The sequence below is a fragment of the Pteropus medius genome, unplaced genomic scaffold (assembly GCF_902729225.1).
Source record: "Pteropus medius unplaced genomic scaffold, Ma_sr-lr_union100, whole genome shotgun sequence".
NCBI lineage: Eukaryota > Metazoa > Chordata > Mammalia > Chiroptera > Pteropodidae > Pteropus > Pteropus medius.
The window spans coordinates 48961314-48982680 of record NW_024349800.1 but is presented as its reverse complement, the minus strand read 5'-3'; the positions used below and the strand labels follow the sequence as shown (position 1 = coordinate 48982680).

General features: G+C 37.1%; 1 protein-coding gene, 1 long non-coding RNA gene and 2 pseudogenes across 10 annotated transcripts in view; 1 reads left to right on the top strand and 3 right to left on the bottom strand.

Moving 5' to 3' along the window:
- Positions 1 to 21367, top strand: part of BABAM2 (BRISC and BRCA1 A complex member 2) — a 343218-nt gene that overhangs the window by 151258 nt on the left and 170593 nt on the right. The window lies entirely within an intron of this gene.
- LOC120621826 (uncharacterized) lies at positions 1526 to 19507 on the bottom strand. Of its 2 annotated transcripts, XR_005658309.1 has the most exons (3): positions 19412 to 19507; positions 18479 to 18929; positions 1526 to 1720 (listed from the first exon to the last, which is right to left on the bottom strand). It is a non-coding gene; the product is annotated as an uncharacterized LOC120621826 (long non-coding RNA). The 2 variants fall into 2 exon arrangements; XR_005658308.1 differs by lacking the exon at positions 1526 to 1720 and having other exon boundaries at positions 18289 to 18929.
- LOC120622453 (uncharacterized) lies at positions 1996 to 2114 on the bottom strand (annotated as a pseudogene).
- Positions 3457 to 3575, bottom strand: LOC120622379 (uncharacterized; annotated as a pseudogene).

Sequence of the window (21367 nt, the reverse complement as noted above, 5' to 3'; positions counted from 1 at the left end):
TTACCACAAGAAAAAAGCTGAACAGACAGATTTTCATGAATCTATCAAAGAACTAAGGTCATAGAACAAACAGCCATCTCAGAATCTGGGAAGAGACTGTGGGCCTGTAGTGAGATCCAGGGCATAAGCATGTACTTTCTTGAGGCAGAAGTCGCTGGATACTTTAGGAAAATTAAACTAGAATTTTGATGAATCGCTGGAAGCTGAGGCTGTGGAGTACATAAAGTTTCTTAGGCCTGAAATCATAGGAGGGCTCTTACTCTTCTGCAACCTTCTACAGACTGAATCAATACAGCTCTTTTCAGCCCTGCCTCTGACCTCAGCTTCCTCAGAACTTAGTACCTCTATCTTCCCCGTGGCATTTCTCACTGTGAAGAAGCAAATGGGAATTTACTTCTCATCGCTATTGCTTTCTGCAGTTTAATCTGTCATCTTAATTGACAGTCTCCATCACAAAATATTGTTAACTAAAAATAGCCTGTTACTTTGTATAAAGCTTTAAATCGTGTGTGTGTGTGTGTGTGTGTGTGTGTGTGTGTGTGTGTATGCACACAGGAAAAAGGTATGACTTATATACATATAGACTGTGGGTGATGTTTTTCTTCTGTTTGTATTTTCTGATTTTTCTATAACATTACAAATAAAAAATGTTTAAGAAAATTCTCAGAAAACAGAATATGTACCATGTAATTATTCACTAGTACTTAAAAGATTCTCTATTTTGTTTGTTTTCTTCTAGCTTTTTCTCATCTAGATGTTTAGGATAATAAATGACTAGTATTCCACTGAAACTTGCCATTTGGGTGTATAAGGTAGTGACTACAATAGTTCTGTATGGCAGGGCTCCAGCGATTGCCTTAAAGCTTACTGTTAGGATCCTCTGCAGTTGGGCTTCTGCGATTCTGTTCTCCCAAGTGAGAGACTTTTGTAGGACAGAGTGTTATTTAACTCCTAGCTGCTCTAAGGCAGTGGTGCTCAACCTTGGCTGTACATGGGGAGCTTCAAAACCTCCCAATGCCTAGGTTATACTCCAGACCAATTAAATCAGAATGCTGGGGAGGGAACCCAGGCACTTATAGCTGTTAGAACTCTCAAGGTGATTTCAATGTACAGCTAACCTTGAGAGCCACTGCTCTAAAGGAAGCAGTTAAATGTTTCATTCCTAAGTTGCCCTCTGGATCTTCAGGGCCACGTTGGAAAAATAATTTCTGTACTCACTGTAATTTTAGTACCACCTTGTCTGATTCTGCAGCCACTTTATAACCTTTGACAAACAGGCTATGCTCACGTGTGTGTGTCTATCTTCCTTGATAGGACAAATCTTAAGCACTAAGAGAAAAGGCAGCTTCTTTCTTTTAGTGTTGTTGTACCCCAAGTGTCTAGAACAGCGCCTGTCCTACTAGGTTATCAAAAATTAATGAATTCAGCTTCTTTCTCCCCTTACTCCCTTCTTCCTTCCTCCTCCCTCCCTCTTTCTCTTCCTTCCTACCTTCTTTCCTTCCTTTTTTTTTAAAACAAAAGGGGCAAAGATTGTTAAATAGTCAAAATATCATTCCACATTCCAGGCCCAAGTCTGGGAAGCAGTGAGGAGAGATCCCATCTTCATTCCTGTTATGCGTACTTGCTGAATACCCATCGTTGGCACTGGGCTGTGATGGTTCTGATCAAACCCACACCTCAGATATTGCGCCTAGAAGGAAAGAAAGCCGGAGACTCAAACCTATGGAGAAATAACACATATCTCAATACAAAAGGGAAAATCACTGTGAACCAGATATATTTTTCCACTTAACAAGTATGTCTTGACCATCTTTAACTTCCAATCACCATTCTAAATGCAGGAGGCCCTGAAGTGAATTTAACAAATTCCCTGATAATTGCTAAGTAATTTTAAAATACAGCTTCAGGGACTAATTTTCGCATTATTTATTTATTTATTTATTTATTTATCTGCATTATTTATTTATTTATTTACTTACTTACTTATTTTTTCCCCGCCTACAGCACCCGGTCTTCCTAGGTGGTCCCCCATTCAAGTACTAACCAGGCCCAACCCTGCTTAGCTTCTAAGATTAGACGGGATTGGGCTTCTGCAGAGTAGCATGGCCATAGACACTCTATTGGATATTTCTTCACAATCAGATTTTGGGCCATGGCCCAAATGTTAGATTTCTAGGTATTATACTAGATGATGAAATCTATAATTAACATTTGAAGTTTACAATAAACTACCCTATGAAGAAAAAAAACTGGATAGTTATTTTTATTAGCCTTATTTTACAAAAGAGGAAACACTTTTAATGTATAACTAGTAGTACGTAGCTCAGCTGAGACTTCAGTCTGGTTCCTCTGACTTCAAATCTTATGAGTAAGAAGGCTAATATTCCAGTTATTACATATTGGCACATTGGGTCTGATTTTATACTTAGTACAATATAGTTAAAAACTGTTAAAAAATTTAGTCACAGTAGATTACTTTCAGTGCCAATAATTTTTATTTTGAAATTACCTAGTAGTTATCATTGTTAAGCTCTGTGGTGTTTTTTTGTTTTGTTTTATTTTTGATTTGTCTCTGTATATGTGTTTAATAAGTTAGAATCATTTTATAGAAAGATTTGGGAATTTGAAGGTGTCCCCAGATGAGTTGGCAGAGCCACAGATATAACACGTAAGGCAGGGTATTTTAGTCTCTAGTGTTCAGAGATAATCTTGGGATAATTTTTACCTGTCTTCGTTAACAAGAATTACTTATAACTTCTTAACTCCTAATACATGAGTAAAAGATAGTAATCAAGAGATGGCCAAATGACAGAGTGCTTCTATCTGGCACAAAGAACTCAGGTCCTTGAGAAAAGTTAATTACCTCTTGTAGTTTCTATTTTAGCTGTTGTTTTCATGTCCTTACTGTCTTTCCTAAGGTATCACCTATCAGAATATTTAATTTTGGACTTGAAGTAGATAGGTATGCTTCTAGTTCAGGGTTTGCTCCACGGGGATTATATTTCTTTCAGATCTCTATTCTTTAAGATAGAGATATCTTCTGGTTTACCTCTGGACATATTCATGTGTAAATGACATATATAGCTAACCAAGGGGCGCATGACAGAGTAGAGTGATTTTGTTATCTGGGATGACAAGGGTTAAAGCCCAGATCTGCCATTTGCTATTAGTGTAATTCTGAGTAAGTTACTCAGCTTCTGAACCTATTTTCTCACCATGAAATTAGGATAACACTATTTAGCTTTCTATTTTCCTGGGTTTTGGAAGAATCATGTGGTATGTGAAAACATATTCTTAACTGCCGAATGCTGTATGAATATTGGATATTGGATATCATTGTTTTTCATCTACTATGATGTGATATTTTCCTCATTCCTGAGCCTTCTATACATATTTTCCCCTTGCTATGCTACCCTTATAAATTTATTTTTTTAAATTTCATATATATTTTTTAAACACCTACAGCACCTGGTATTTCAAGGTGGTCTCTCATCTAAATACTAACCAAGCCTGACCCTGCTTAGCTTCCAAGATCAGACGGGATCGGGCACATTCAGGGTGGCATGGCCATAGTTAAGTTTCAGATTTTATATAAAGATAGGAAAGTCAGTTTGCTTTCACATTAGCTCTAGTATCCATCAGAACCTCTTGTTTTCCAGCCATAAAACAATTAAAATGGGGCCTTATGTCAATCAGGACCTTGCTTTGATTAAAAATGATGTGAAAAAATACTGGTTCCTTTAACAGAGAGTCTTCTAACTAAATGGATGCTTGATACTTAGGTGTTACTGGCTCATGGTTTCACAGTATTTTCTGTTGAACTTGCATAAGAAAGTAGGGACAGGGAGCCCTTCCTGGCCTGCAGGGTAGGTACTCAATAAATCTTTATTAAATTTCAATGACGTTAGAAGCCTTGAAATATCTAAATATAGATAGAAAGAGGAGATTGTCTTAGCTGCGGAATTCATTGTTTTAAGATAGTCATGTTGGTCTGACCTAAGGATTCAATTTAAAAAATTATAAACTTAAGCATCCTTACAAATAAACAAAGAATCACATGAATATTTGACTATATTATTACAAATTGAACATAGGTTAAGTCATGTAATTATAGATTGTTAAGAGTAGAAGAGCTTTAGAAATCAAGTAGTCCAACCTTAAAATTAATGTAAATTAGTAGGTAATATGTTTATATGACAGGTATAATTGAAAAAAACTTACTCCCATCCCCATCTCTTTGTATCCCATTCTTTACAGTCTGCTCTAGGTCATCACTTTTATCAGCTTCTTATATTCTTCCAGGATTTTCTTTACACACACACACACACACACACACTCTCTCTCTTCTCTCTCTCTCTCTCTTCTCTCTTGCTCTCTCTCTCTCCTCTCTGCTTCTCAAACTCTCCTCTCTCTCACTCACTCTTATACAGAAGGTGGCATACTGTATACACTACTCTGCATTTTTTTTTTTTACTTAACAAATGTGTCTTGGCAATCTTTTCGTGCCACTGTATAACTCCTGCTTTCTTTTCTATTATTTTCGCAGTTGCCTAGTAGTTTATTATGTGGATATATCAGCTTCCTTAATCATCCTCTATAAGACACGGTTTGTTTCAAATTTTTTGCTATTTATAATAGTGCTGCAAGTGGGTTACTTTGAATGTGCATTATTTCCTGTGCATGCTGGTATTTTTGTAAGACAAATTCCCAGATGTAATATTGCTAGGTCGAAGGATAAATGCATTTGTAATTTTGATGGGCATTACCAGGTTTCCTCCATAGTCTTCTCATTTTATAGGCGAGGAAATGAAAGCTTTGGGAGTTAAGTCACCCATTAGGAGTGGCAAAGCCAGGATATCTGTGGGAGGCCTTTCCAGACTAAGTCTGGGTCAGCTGCATTTCCTCCATGCTCCCATAATAAATTCCCTTTACTTCCTCTAACAAAGCCTTATAACATGTATTGTAGTTGTTGGTTTGTTTACCCATCTTCCTCTCTACATGTCCATCATTATAGCTCTAACACCTAGCATAGGGCCCGTCAACAGAGTGGGTGCTCAACAAATACTTATTGAATGAATGAATGAATGATTGGAAACAAGTTAGTTTTTCTGATTCGTAGTCCAGTGATTATTATATTCTATTTCACACTCTTACACTTAAAAAAAACAAACAAACAAACAAAAAAAAACCCCAACCTGTTAGCTATACAAATAAATGTAAGATATAGGGAGAAGTATTTAGAACTGTTCATGTAAAAAAGATTTAGGGTATTTTGGATTCATACGAAAAGGATTTGGGAAGAAGTTGTCAACATCTCATGTAATACAAGACTCCATTAATAGAAGTGCTTTTTCTAGAACAAAGGAGGTGATAGTTCCAAAACCCGTTTCCGGGGTTTTAAGTACTGTAATTCCAGGTGTTGTGCCCTAAAATGCATGTAGGCGAAAAGGAGAACTAACCAGTGGAAGGTGATTAGAATAATGAGGGACCTGAGTTTCTACCAAGTATGTTTAAAGAACTAGGGCTGTTTATGTAGGAAAATAGACAACTTAAGGTACGTATTCTGATTTTAGATAATTTGAAGGACTTCCTATAGAACAGAGGATTTTTCTCTGTAGTTTCAGAGGGGAGACCTAGAACTATAAAGTCAAACTAACAGATTTGCAGATTTTAACTCATGTCATTAAGTCAAAGAATGAATGTACTGTAGGCTTGTGAAATGTCATAAATTGTTTGGGCTTTTGGGTTCTCTTCATGAGGAAGACAAAGTATCAAGACTTGTGCAGAGTGGGAACCAGCCTAACAACTATATTATTCCAGAGAGAGACCATGAGAATCATGCTAACGTTCTATGGACTCCATTCCAAGGGGTTGCAATGTCAGGAGGGAGTTTCTGCAGAAATGTGAGAGATTTTATAAATAGGGTCAAGTTCTGTGAGTGAGGAATTTAGCACCCTTGTCAAGTGATCTGAGGTGCAGAACGAGGTTTTAGTCTCAGTAGGTAATTAGCATGAGAACCAGTCATGCTTTTGACCATATATACTAAAGGTTGCATAGAGTGAGTGCAGAGATAGGTGGGAGCTTTGTGAACTCCAACCCTGGCCCATATGGGTAGTTCAGGGACTAAATGTATATTGAATACTGGATACTAATACTAAGAGTAGTAATTAAGAAATTTCACTTATTGAGCAGATATTGTGCTCCTAAGAGTCCAGAGAAGTAGATATTAGTGTCCCTTTTTGTAGACGAGAAATCTGAGGATCAAAAAAGGTCAAAAACTTGTTAGAATCAGATATTAAGTAGAGTTTGGATTGAAACTCAGATTGGATTCAAAGTAGAATCTGTTCTCCTACTCCATGCACTCATTGCTTCTCCCCGCATTGTTCACTGATTGGGGAAAAGGCTCCTGATATGCTAGCCAAATTCCCATTGGTTCAGGGCCAGGATAGGTTTGAACTTGGTAGTAGTCCTTACAGCGAGGTGAGCAGGGTAAGCAAGGTTGAATGTCTGACCTCTGTCAGAATGCCAGTGTTTTAAAAATTGAACTGTGCGTGACTTGTGCAAAGCTTGGAAACATGTTGGCATGTGTTTAGGCACTCATTTAGAAGCAGAGAAGCTATAACAAGTTTTAGGTATTGTTTATCTAAACAAAAAATTAAACTATGGTGAAAAATAAAGGAAAACTTTTTTAGCGGGGGTGAGGGTAGCGAAAGGTACAGAAAAAATACTAGATAGTCTTGGTTTTGGAGTGAGCTTGGGGGTTCAGGCAAATAATTCTCAAACCCTTTCACTTCCAATATCACTGTACCATTCCTCAAACTGTTATCATGTATGTATGGTTTACAGAGTTGCCATCTTTAAGTGGTCATTGAACATTCAATTATGTTAATATTTCATAGTTTTATCAGTCCTTCTCATACTGTTAGTTATTCAAATTCTCTTACTTTCCACCTTCCCTCCCTCCTTCTCTCCCTCTCTCCCTCCTTCCCTTCTCTCTTTTCTTATTTCTAATCATGCTGCCATGAATAGCTCATAGTATTAATTCCTGTAGTTTTCTTTTGCATTATTTCTTTGTAGTAATTCTCCCAAATAGAATAATTGGGTCAAAGGATAAGCGCAGTTTGTTACATATTTTCAAGTTGATTCAGGAAGGTTTGAACAATTTATAGTATTCCCAACATTATGGAAATCATCTCCATGATTAATTAAGTCTCAGTTTTCTGGGGGATGGGTCAGGCCCAGAACCCTGCCTTGGAAACGAAACCGTTTCATTGGGTAGGATGGTCAATCTAAAAAGATAACAGTACCAGATAATGGCTAGGCATTCAAGCTGGCAGAAAGAGGCTGGTTACAGTAATTGATATCTTGAAGAGTAAGATGACGCCATAGTTGTTAGAGATCTGTGATGGCAGCAAAGCACCACAGGACAAGAGAATAAAATGCAGATTCATTTACTGGAATGCATAGAAAGTGAGTTCTTGACTACATGTAACCAGTCAAGGCTCAAAAAACATAACCAGAAAGTACGAGATTTTCTAATGAAGAGATAGGTGGGAGCTTTGTGAACTCCAACTCTGGCCTAATTGGATTTCTGTCATTTTAATTTATTTTTGCGAAGTTAATAGTTTCACAATGATACCTTAAAATGATCTTTCATTGCCTTTGCCTTGACAAGTATATTTTTCCAGGGTTTGTGTTCTTTTTTAAGTAAAATCTGGTTATTGACTCTATTTCTTTGCCACGGATAGCGACCTTATATCACATTTGTCACATTTAGCTATTTTGCTCTCTCTGTTCTTTAGATATTTAATATTATATTGGTGTATTTGATAGTTTTAGGGAACAGAAATTTTCTTTATATTTGAAAATATCTTGTCTGTGATAATATTTTACTTTTTTGGCAGTTATAAAGTTCTGTCTCTTCCATAGTTGGAATAAATATACTGTTCTGCCATCTTCCACATATAGTTTCACTCTAGGCTATGCGTATGGCTCTAACTTAGCTCTTTGCATTTCTGTTCATTCTTCTGTCACTTACTAGTATGTTTTCCTCTGCAGTAGGATTGCTTCTGGCTTATCATGTATTAACCCTTTATATGTATTTATGAATGAATTCTATTTTGAGTTTTTTTAATTTCAACTAATTCTTATCTTTTAAAAATAATTTTTTTGTAATCATTTAAAATTTAATAGTTTGAAACCACTATTATAACTGCAGCATTTTCCTTTGGTATTTTTTCTACTTTTCAAACATGTGTTTTAGTACCAATATTTAGATCTGTAAAATCAGTATTTTATTTAATCTACATAATAATTTAGGGAATGTTGTCATCTTTACTATATTTAGTTTTCTCAGCATGGAGCAAGTTATATTTCTACATTTATTCATCGTTCTTTAATTCTGCCGTCAGACTTTATGTCATCTTTGAATAAGCCTCTAATTTTCTGATTTAAATTAATACCCACTTACTGAATTTTTTTGTCAGCATTATAAATGGGGTCTCTTCCAATGCATTTTCTAGCTGTGGCCCCATAGTACATTGGCTTGCAGTAGTTTCACGTGGATTTTTATCCTGCAACTTTGCTGAATTCATTTGTTAATACTAGTTATTTTAAATTGATGGCGAGTTATATAACTTTCTAACTTAATGATATGGAACAGTTTCATACATAAAATATTTTTTAATCCGTCCTTGTTTATACTTTTTAATTCTTTTCCTAACACACACATTATTGCTCCATTCAGTGAAGTAACTACTACCTTGCTTCCCTAAGAACTAGGAGATAAGGGAATCAGATTACCCTGTGAAAGTTGCAGCCAGTACATAAATGGATAAAGATATTAACATGTGATACTCTCTTTGGGAGATCAAACGGATCCCAAGTGAGCAATATTAGACCTGTTTGAATTGTGCATGTATCCGAAGAAAGAATGTTTCAAACTAAAACTAGGGAAAGAACAAGAAAAAATAATGTTACAGAGTCAAATTTTGGCAGTAATTATTCCGGCATTATCCAAAATAAAAGATGTGTTATCAAGTGAGTTTTGAATATCCGAAAGTGGAGATGACTGCAGGAGGATGTAGCTCACAGGCTTTAAGCACTCTTGTTAATGTCCCACTGGTCTCACTGGCAACGTTATCCCTAGGATGAGATCAGTGTATTAGGCTTTATCATTTCCTCCAACTCCCTTTCTCCTGACTCCATGTTCACCTAGCAACCCATATGAATCTGCCTCATAGAGAATGCAGTGATCTTAGGGACCTGTGACTGTGATTTGTCAATTACAAAGTAATAGACTGACATTATGGGGAAAGAATGCACTAACCATATGAACTTGGCATGTTTTAGCACCTAGTTAATTTCCCATAGTAAACTAATGAGTTAGTATTCCAGTTGCACATCACTTGTGCTTGGACAATGGCCTTGCAGTTGGTGTGCAAACAGAATCAAGTTTCTGAGCCCAAAAGGCTTACCAATGACATAAACTCCTGAGGTGTCTTAGTGAGAGCTTGATAACCTGGTTGTTGTGTTTGCATTGCCAAAGGGTTGAAAAGGTACTTTAGATTTCTGTGAGCACTTATTGCAATAACGATGTGGTTCTTCCAGTTCCCCTCTGCGTGTGACGAGTTACGTTGTTTTCCTTGTGTCCAGTCATGTAGTCTAAATGTAAATTTTGTTTGTTCATAGTGGAGTATTATTTTAATGTGGTTTTACATTTTACTTATTAAGATTTTTTTATTTAGTTATTAGAGCCATGCTCAAAAAAAAAAAAAAGAACATTGTGAATATCTTGTCTGTTTATGGAAAATAAAACTATATTTTCCTTAGGAAGTAGACTGAAAAACATAACCATTCTTATATATGGGAAGTTTAGAAACATTTTACAACAAACTCATTGGCTATAGGCATCTTTGAAAACAATGATTCTTAATATTTCTTTTTGTTCTTATAAATTCTCCATTCAAGCTTGCTATTTCCTGGTAACTCTCTTTTATCCTCTTGTAATTTTGAATTTTTACCCATTTCCATTTAGTTACTAAATTTATTAACATATAACTAAAATTTATTAATGCCCTAATTTAAAAAAAAAACCAACTTTTCTAACTAATAGTCTTGATTTAATAATATGAATTTTTCTCTTTTGTATTGATTGCAGGTACTTAGCTTATTTATGTCTTTTCTGCTCTTTTATTTTTTGTCTTTTCTCATTTTAGTTTGATATCACTTCTTTGCTCTTTTTCTAAATTCTTTTGGGTAGATTCTTAATTGTTTTTATTTTTTTTCCCTTAGTAATCTACAGTTGGAAAATCTTTAAGAGGCTTGATTTTCATTAAGATGGCTGCCTGACTTTTAAGTCCTATTGGTTGAAATACTCTCTTTATGGGTATAGTGTACGGCCATTCCTGCAATTGTGAGTAGATCATTTGAGTAGAGCCTTCTAATCTCAAACTCAAATGGTTTCAAATAAGAAGACACTAGAGAGGAGACTATGACTTGAAGAGAAAAGCTATTACTTGTTGAGATTTTGTGTCAGCAGAGAGAAAACAGCCAGGAAGTTAGTTGCCAAGTAAAAGGGCAGATGGAGGCTATTGGTCCATGAGGTGTAACATTGAGTTCAAAGCCAAGGGGCTGTGTGTAGGTCTAGCAAAGCAGGGAGTGGCTTATAACATCACCAGTGTGGTGCCACTCATTCATCATGGTCAGGAGAGACTAAACAAGAAATCGATTCTGCACAGACAGGCCAGGATTTGCCAACAAAGAGTTTATACACACAACCGACAGGTATCAATCCAGGGAAATGGGCCAGGCTCAGGGTACAGGGAACACGTGGATCAGATATTCCAAGGTGACTTAGGGTAACAATGACAACGATGGTGGCCATAGTGGTGGCTACCCTTTATATTTGTTACTGACAAAAGTTTTATTACTCTTCCTATTATATAGTTGAGGAAACGGAGGCACATCTAGGTTTTAAATAAGTTACCCAGCTAGCTTGACATAGCAAGTAAGCAGCAGTGGAGCCATGACATCTCACTAGTCTGTCTAAATCCAAAGCCTGTGATTTTTCTACTACACTACATTGCCTGGGACGTAACATGCACGGACACATTCATGTGCTTCCAACAACTGACACAAGAACATTACAGCTGCTGAACCTTGGGCTGAGGTTATGTTTTTTCCAGGTCCGGATTTTCCATACTTAATGTATATTAACAAGGACTGGCAGATATGAATTAGCAGGTAGAGTGAAGCAGGGTCTCCCAAATACCTGTCACTGAGATGATTATAATCTAATGCTCTTCTGCTAATTCTCTCACCTGTGCTAGACTGATGTTTCTGTAAGTTTATGGAACTCAGTGAGGGCTGACACGGAGTGTGTCTTCCCAGGCTGTGATTCAGAGGACCACCCTTGTGGTTGTCCTTCTCCATGGTCTGATTAGTGGTCATTTGGTCCTGTCCAAAATGACCGTGGTTCATCCCAAGAGGTCTTTGAAATTTGATCCTGTCCAAAATGCCTATGGAGACGCTTGGTCCATAGTTAATATAAATCTCGTTCTGAAAAATTTGAACCCCGACCATCTCCCTAACCCCATGTGCTAGGCTACTAAAGCAAGAAGGGTTATTATTGGCAGTACAGCCACAACAGAATCATTGGACCAATAAAACAAGATAGTATTTTTGATGTATTAATCTTATAAACCAAAAGTAGAAATAACCATGATGGGCCCTTTGAACCCAGGGACATTTTCTAATGGATGTTTGGGTCAGGACCCGATATTGAGGACCATTTGGTGTGGACCAAATATGCTCATGGACATTTTGGATGGGACCAAATTTCAAGGACTTTTTGCCATGGGCCAAATATTTCATGGATGTTTTGGACAGGACTGGTGTCCTGCAAGGCCCTGGTCCATACGAGGAGCCTGTAGGCCTCCTAGTGTGCCCCATATAGCAAGTAGTAAGCTGCAGTCTGTGCAGGCAGCCACCCCAGTTGGGGGAAAATTTTTGTTTGTACTGTATTTGTTTTTAGCTCACCCTTTTAGAATTTCTACTGTTTGTACATGCTTTATGGTGTTCATAATGTGTTAGTACAGAGTTCATGTATATAGCTTATGAGGAAATACATGTAGACATATTGATGTGGAATTCAAACATTTTTTTACTGATGGGATATGATTTTAGATGTTTGGAGGTCAGTACTCTAGGGCAATAGACCGCAAACCTGGCTGGTGGGCAGTTCAGTCTCCTGGTAGGTTAAAAAAAATGTTCAGATTCCTTGGCCCACCCACACTTACTGAATTATAATCTCCAGGGGTTGGGTTTTTTAACAAACACCAGAATTTGAACCACTGCCCTCGAGTAAGGTCCCTATAAACTATCTTATCACTTATAGTTGCTGGAAAAACCTTGGTGCCAGTTGTAACAAATAGACCATTGGAAAGCTGTAGTGCTTTGAAGACTATTTATGACTTGGCTTATTGTTTGTTGTTTGTTATTCCCTGTTGAGAAGTAAGCTCCAAGAGGTAGGCCATTATCTAGCCTGTTCACCACTTGTTCCTAGAATAGAAACTGTCACATAGCAGTGCTCAGTAAATATTTGTTGAAACAATGAATGAATGAATGAATGAATGAATGAACAACAAATCCTTTTCCCACTGTGTTTGGGTAATACATGTTCCTTCTTTCCTTAAATACTAAAGAAAGAATTGGTTTCAGCTGTGCTGCTATAAATTCCAATGATCTGATAAAGTTCTTGGTTATTCCACTGAGCTGATTGCAATTTTTTTAATGTTCGAAAATTATGTTAATTCTCATATTATATTTTTAACACCATCAAAGAAAGTAGTGGAAGTTGGAAGGTGATGTAGAGGTCTGCTTTTATTTCATTTCTCATTTCAAGTCCCTGTGTCTTTAAGGAAAGGGCTAAGCTATAACTTGGTCATTCTCCAGATCCAAGAGGAAATGGATTATAGCAGTTGTGCCTTTGTAGAGCAGATGTTTTGGTTGGAAAGGCTATCAACCATCTGACTCATAATAAATCCTCAATTCCAGTAAATTCCCAGTTTTCAGTTACAGTAGGTAGGATGCAGGAAAACAATGTCTTCCACTTTGGGATCTTTGAACTCATTTCACATATTACCACTGTTCCCTGTGTATTATTGTGTGTGAGAGGATGAAATACTAGGGGAGGTCAGAGCAATTCCAGGAATAGATTCAAGTTGGTGTTTTTAAGAGAGACCAATTGGAGGTAAACCAAAGCCACTAACCTCCCTGACACAGTACTGACAACGAGAAACATAGCCATCTTGAATTTGCCTATATGTTCCTGTATTAAAGTAATTTCTAAATTATGTTTGAATCATCTACAAACAAGCCTTCTTTTGCCTTTTCCATAAAGCTTTTAAAGTAATAATGAGGTTCCTTATATGCTATCTTGAAGTTTAGAATATTTGTTTTATGGGATAATTTGCTCAATACATATAAGCTTCTCAGAATTCTACTGAGACCAGTGTTCCAGATGGATAAATCAGAATTGCAGAAATGATATTAAGCATATCATATTTTGTATTATGAGCTTGGTTAAGGGAATTCATTATTGACTTAATAAAGTGACATCTTATTCTCTTCTCTCTGCTTTTACCTAGCAGTTTCTTTTAACCATCACTGAAGTGAGAAGAATACCATAACCTTCACAGAGATACTTGAAGTCAAGGTCCCATTGCTTCTTCAGAGAGCAATAGTCCCATTTTTTTCTAGTCAGGGGCATGGCCATTATTTCTGAGAGTTTCTTTGGTGATCTCTTACATCAAGTGAAACATTCAAAGTCTAGGAGTAAGCAGTTCACTGTCCCAGAACGCTTAACATTTTCTGGATTTGTCTTTGGCTTTCTTATCCAACATCAAATTATTCAGAAGTAATTCTCATTTCTTTATATCCTTCTCTATCATTTGTTCTTTTCATTTTTAGCTGATTAAGAGTTCATTATAAACTCAGTAAACTCATTTAACACAGTACATTAAGAGAGAACTTTTTTACTTTTATATTCGAAGGCACATTTTTTAAATCTTCAGAATTGTTATAACATCTCTTTAGTGATGGAAAAGGTAGAATAAATAGTTTCCCTGAATTCACCCCATGATAAAAACTAGGATGGGGGAAGTCATGGCAAGATGTATGAGGCAGAAGATTCCAACTATAGCATAAAGGGGAGAAGGCAGAAATACTTCTCTGAGGACATATCTCATTTACTTTTGTTTCTCCCACAGTGAATAGCCTGGTGCCTTGTGTGTAGCCAGCTACTGGATTTCAGTGGGAAAAGCATGGGCTGTGAGTTAGAGGAGAGACTGAGTTTGTTTCCAGTGCTCCACTCACTAGTCAAAGACTGGGCCTTTTGTATTATCTCAGAAATTTTTAAGCCTGCAAGACAGAGATGATAATAGATTTATCTTAAAGGGTTGTTATTGATATACATTTAGGTGTAGCACCCAGACAGAAATAAGCCTTCTTAAGCACTTTTGTATAAGAAGCACTGCTAACCTAGGTTTGACTACTTTAGGCATCAGATCTTGACTCCAGGATAAGGTGGAGATCAGCCATTCCAGGTAGGTAGCTATAATCAAACCTGGCAAGATTCCTTAATTTGGGGGAAAATAGCAGTATTTGCAGAAGTTACTAAACTCATGTTATGATTTGAGAATTATACGTATTTTATTATGTAATTAAGTATAAATATGTACCATAAAACTTTAAAGCATGTGGGTTTCCGATGTAATATTCCAGCTTCTCTATAGAGCGTTTATATGGTCTGGTCTTTTAATTCTCTTCTTTTTAAAAAATTTTGAAACAATTTTACATTTATAATAGGAATATAAGAACAGTACAAAGCACTTCTTAAAATCATTTGAGAGAAAGTTGCTGATGTGATACCCTTCACCTCTAAATACTGTAGTGTATTTCTTATAAATAAGTATGTTCTCCTACATAATCATAATATAGCCGTAAAAATCAGGAAATTGACATTAATATAATACTACCATCCAATTCTAAGGCTTCATTCAAATTTTACCAATTGCCCTAATGATTTTCTTAGCAGAATTTTGTTTAGAATGTGTTACATTCAGTTGTTTTGTCTCTTCAATCTGTAATGGTTCCTCAGTTTTTCCTTAACATTCACAACATTTCTGAATATTATAAACCAGTTTTATAAAAATGCCTCTCAGTGTGGGTTTGCCTGATATCCATCATGACTGGATTCTTTTTATGCATACGTGGCAGGCGTATCACAGAGGTGCTGCTGTGTTCTTCTCATTCCCCTTGTAAGTGACACAGTCTGTCTGTTTCACTGATTACCGACTAAGTATTCACCTTAAAAATTTGTTCAAGGTGGTGTCTGTAAGGCTGTCCACTATAAACTTACTTTTCGTCCCCTTTGTAATTGGTATTTTGTCTGGAGATCCCCTGAAACTTTCTAAATATCCTATTTTTCAATAAACTTTAAATTTATTTGTTTATAGCAGTATGAACTCAAGGCTTCACATGTTATTTAATGGATTATAGTCAGTTACCATTATTGTTTACTTTGATGCTCAATATTATTTCTTTATCTATCTGTGTATGTTCAACAACCATGTTCATATTGATACCTCCAATTCCAGTTCAGTACGCTGGATTTGTTCTATTTCTCTCTTTAGACATATTTGTAACTTCCATCTCCGAAAGTGAGAAATCCAGTTCTGGTTATCCTTAATATATTATTATAATATATAGTTAGATAGGCTTTTGAGGAAAGCCTCCAATGTAAAAAAAGAAGGAACTCAAGAGAAAATAATTAAAATACAAAATTAAAATTCAATAATTAAAATTTAAAAAAAACCCAGAATATCCTAAAAATGATAGCAGAATTTAAAAATTCAGTGGAAATATTGAAGATAAAGTCAAAGATATCCCCCAGAAAGAAGAATCAAAAAAAGCAAAGAGAACCAGTGGAGACATAAGAAAATAAAAGGAAAAAAAAAAATCAAATCCAGAAGTCCAATACCTAACAAACTAGGCTTCTAGAGGAAAAGAATAAAGAAAACAAAATGGACAAACATTTCAAAGAAAAAATAGAAGATAATTTCCTAGAATGGAAAGACAGGAGCCTCCATATAAAAAGGGTCCAACAGTCACCTTCTGTTTACCCATGCCAAAAAAGAAAAAAAATGAACAAATAAACTACGATGAGTTACACGAGTAGTATATACTATATGCATCCCCCTGTTTGTAACCAGTGTCCTGTTGTTGCTACTGCCTTTCTTTTGTGTGGACACCCTCCTCACTCTGCTTGGGCTCTGACTGCACCGAGTTGCCTTTCTATGGGAATATCCTTCTCACTCTGCTCTGGACTGCTGTAGACCGCCCTCCCCCGCCCACAGTCAGCCTTGCCGTCCTTCAGTCCATCCCTCCCAAGCTGTTAGAATACTCTTTCTAAAACAATCTGATCCCTTTTCTCTTGCCCATAAAACAAGCTCCTTAGCTTAAATGCATCGAGGTTGTTTACAGTCGGGCCCTTAAACTTGCCCAGCTTCAGCTTTCACTGCTCCCCCCTAGTATCCACTATTTTTTTAGCCTTCCTGAATAGTGCCATGAATGTGCTGTGTGCCTCTGTACTTTGTTGTCTTTCCATGTGCTATTCTCTCTTTCTTCCACTACCTTATACTTTTTATTCCTTTAGAGCACTTGGATTTTTCCCAACTGAAAACATTATGTTCTTTTTGAAAAGCCATATGAGACAACCAGGTTCGCCTTCTCTTTAGCACTCCTTCTTTGCCCTGCCATAGTTTACCCCCCTCTTCTAACACACCTTTTTTCTAATCTTATCTCTACAATTTTAACCTAACCTAATGGTCAGCTTACTTGTTTATTTTTCCTACTTGACTGCGAAGGTTTTGAGGCCATGTGTTTCTAGTGCCTTCTAGGTGGTGCCTAAGACATAGTGGGGCATTATTACATGTTTGTAGAATGAATGAATGATTAAATCCTGAGGTTGGCCCCAAAAGTATATTCAGTATGGAAGGACAAAAGAAGTAATTAAAGACAGAAGAAAATTTTAAAAATCTTAACGTATGTTGTCCAGGCTGCTTAGGCAATCATGGGTCCAGCCATGGTTTATCTGAGGGAAAAGCTTGGTTTACTCTATTGAGGCTTTGCAAGGTTTTTGTTGTTGTTTTTTTGTTTGTTTGTTTTTCTGTTATATTGTTTTTAAACATAGTTTGTTTAACATAGTTTGTGAAACCTGTTTTGGATTGTTGTACAAGCTTTCTTGTACACCTACCAATATTTGATTCAGTAAGTAATAGGCCCAAGAAACCCAGGAAACTAAAGGGCTCAACCTAGTTTGCTATCTTAATTGCATTCTTTCATGCGTATTCAGTATAAAAACTTTTTTCAGTAAGTTGAACCAGAAATGTTAAGCTGTTAATAGCTTCCCTGGAGAATTGCAACTTGCTAGGAGGCTTCGATACTTTCATCATCATTTATGCATCGTGAAATGTCACGATTTCTGTTCATAAGCACAAAACTTATGCAAATGGTCGCCAATTGGTCTTTCTTAAACCTGTTATTAGTTTAGAAGTTAAAGAACCCAAGTCAATGATAAAGTCTAGCCCAAGTCAATGATAAAGTCTAACTCAATTTATAGTTCTTCTAAATCTGGACGTCAGCACTTCTATACTTAGTAAAGTTCTAAAATAACAAAGCTACCCACTCACTAGTTATGCTAAGTCCAACATTTATAGTTTTTTTCATTTTTGGAGCTTTTAATACAATATGTTCTTCGTCATATGAATCTTCCTACTCTTCATAACTCCCTCCTCTTTGGATCGTACATTTCCTTTTTGATTCACACAGACCTCATTTAGTAAGTGACACGCGTTTTCAAAGGAAATTTGGATATAGCAGAATGATATAGTGAAAAAAGGCATTGATGTAGGAATCAGCAGTCATGGGTTTTGGTTTCAGCCCTATGACTAATTAGCTATACACATTAGACAGTTCACTTCCCTTATCTCAGTTTCTCCATCTGTAAATCTGTGAAGTGTGGGTGTTAGTTAGAATCAGTGGTTACAAACTTTATTTTTAATATGCTGGAAACCTTTATGCAAATGAAATCTTTCTCCCAGTACCCAGTATACAAAACAGAATAGTAGCTGCTCTTAAGACACATTCTCTTAAGACACACACATGATCCCTAGTTCTCTGAATACAGGGTAGTAACAACCACTGGACCATACCTCTAAAGGGTCCTTTTGACCTTTAACAGTCTATGTTTTTATTTACCTTTCATTTATGTCATTATAACTATGGCACAATTTCGCCAATATCATTGACCCAAAGGAGACAGTCTCAGCAATGCCAGCTCTCTCCGCCTGCCCCCTTTCTCTGGCTCCTCCATAGCATACTGCTGTGGCCAGTTGTAAGAATGTTTGAGTAATACCTTATTGTACTCTCCAGTTTCCACCGTGATCCTTTCCTCCATTTAACTCTTAAGTTTTCGGAATATGCCGTAGATATTTATTTTTAAATCCTAAACATCTAAGGTATCTTCCACTGTCCTCGCCCAGTGTAAACATCACAGTGCCTCTGTTCTCCTGTTTAATACAGGATGGGTGTCTCAGTCCATTGCTTCTCAGGTCTATCTTCATCTTTGGATTCATGTTCTTTTCCTTAAACACCAGTGCTTTAACTTTAAGCGCTTCTCAAACTCTAATATGCATACAAGTCACCTAAGAGTTTAAGTATTCCCCAGGTGAAGCTGATGCTGTTGGTCTGAATAGCAAGGCTCCATTTATCCATGCTTCAGCTTCTGGTGTTCACAAATGTTATGCCACACTTGCATCTCAGATCTGGTATTGGTCCTCTGTCCCAGTGTTTTTGAACTAGGTAGTCTGAAATATGGAAGAGGTAGAACTGTCTTCTTTGGAAAACATCCAAAGCTTGCTGTTTAACATCATGCAAGCTGGGAAAGCCAGAGCCTCTTCCCCTTTTACCACTTTTAGAAGTTTTGCATTTTTCATCTTGGAATACCTATTACTCTCCTGCTTTATCTCCTCTCTTGTAAAAGCCTAATGCCAGGAAAGAGTGCGATGAATTCATTCTCGGTACACAGAAACAGCTGTTGAGGTTTTTAGCTTTTGACAATTGATCATGTACTGTCTTATAGGATCTCTTATTGAAGGAGAAGAAACTAACTTTTCTCATCTGCCTTTTTGAGTTGGGAGACTGGTTCTTGCAATTTTTTTCCTTATTGTGTTTATCAAAGTGTCTTATACTAGTAGCTAAATCATAATGAGTATTGACTTAGTGATAGCACATGGTGTGTTGTTTGGAAATTTATCAGAAATGGCAAAAAAAAAAAAATTGCTCTTACCTTTCTGTAGGATTTGATCTCTCAAAGTTAAATGTTCGAACTTGAGTTTTCTTTTTATTCCAGGGGATGCTCTGAATCCAAGGCTTAATGGCTTATTCTGCCCAGATTTCCACCGATTGCTCTATAATGGAAAGTCAAGTTAATAATTTACATAGACCTCTGTTGTTTCTACTAGGGAAGTCTGCTTGTCAAACCCATTACTGGCAAGCATGTGTAGTCATTCTTTCATACAGACATTTGTATGTTTGTTCATCAAATATTTATTGGGTGCCTGTTTTTGTGTTAGGCACCATACTGGGTACCGGGAATACAAAAATGAATTAAAGTTACTGCTCCTAAGGAACTCAATCAGAAAATGATAAGAGCATATATGTAAATAACTTTAAAACACAAGGGAAACAATGACATGTTATCATATAAAGGGTGTAGATAAAGACCTGTAGGATTTCGGAGGAGACACCATTACATCAGAGGGTGAGATCAAGGAGATCTTATGGGAGGACATGGCATCTGAATGGAACTTTAAAAAACAGGTAGAATTGGGGGACATGGGTTGGGGGATGCTGGGCATTCAGGATCGAGTGGCAGAGTAGACATGATGGAGTAACATGATGGAGTATGGGCACCTGCTGCAGTTAGGCTGTGTCTACAGGGGTAGTGGAAAAATGAGGTTGGAAAGAATACCTCAAAGGGACTTGAATACCAGGCCCATGTAGACAGGTGAGGGCTTTCAAGGCTGGGAGAAAGGTGCAGTAGTCACTCTGCTTCTCGGAGCTCATTTTCTCCATGGGAACTATCTCTCTAGCCAGTTCCATCCCAGTGGAATATGGAGGGATATGGCTCATTTTTTCTAGAGTTCCTAGATGCCCTTTAGGTTCTGCAGATAACATCAATATGCTAATCAGAGGTCCCTGATTACTTCAAGGAGAGAGTCTTGTAGGCTCCATTCTCTATTTTAACACCTGTGGTTTGTGATTGTCTCTGGGTGATGAGGATTTGGTGCCAGGTGGCTGAAATAACTTGGAAGTAACCAATTGCCTAGTTGCCATGGGCGCCAGGGAGTGTGAGCCATGTAACTTGCTCGTGGGTGGTTGGGTGGGTGCAAAGGTGTTATGTGCTTCTAGAATGCCTTTCCCTTCTGTCCTCGCACACAGAACCACCTGGGGAGAATCTCTAAACTCCATGATGCAAAGCAACCTGGAGAGGAAAGGATAGGGTATAACTTTAATAGTAGGAGGAACAGCATGGTAATGGAGATATCAGACCAACAGTCTGGAAGGAGCAAGAGAAGTGAAACTAACATTTATTAAGCGCTTTCTTCATGCCTGGTTCTGCGCTCAGCACTTTCATATACACTTGCCAAAGCTGTGCAAACCTGTTGCTTTCTGTAGCGCCTACATTTAGCATATCATATGGAAAAACCAAAACATGTAAACTCTTTGCAAAAAAAAAAATTTATTTCTATAGCTAGTAGATCACCATTTTTGTGCAGTTTTTAAGTTGCCTTACGAACTTGCAAAACATTTCATGTATTCACATGGCATGCTGCTATGGATTTTTCTGCCTTTAGCATTGGCATCTCTACTATCTTTTTGTTCGTTGGGTGAGGTTTTGGGGGTATCCATCTAAGGCCCATTGTGGTTTACTGTGCTGTTTCAGGTCCACCGGGATGGGAAGCAGTAAGTCCAGGGAAATAACCTAACTGCAGCCAGAGCCTGGAGCTGCAGGCAGATCGATTTAGCAAAGTGTGCATCTGGCATGTGTGGAGGCACGCAGATCATCTTTGTCCTAAAAGTCCTTTTTTAGGTTCTGATTAGGGCCTGGCATTTCATAGTGTGTAACGAGTATTCAAATAACCCAGAGATGAAAGTCTCTCATTAGCATGGAATTCTGCAGATTTTGATTTTCCACGGTTATCATCTGTTAGTTTAATATTTTACAAGAGAAAATGTTGGT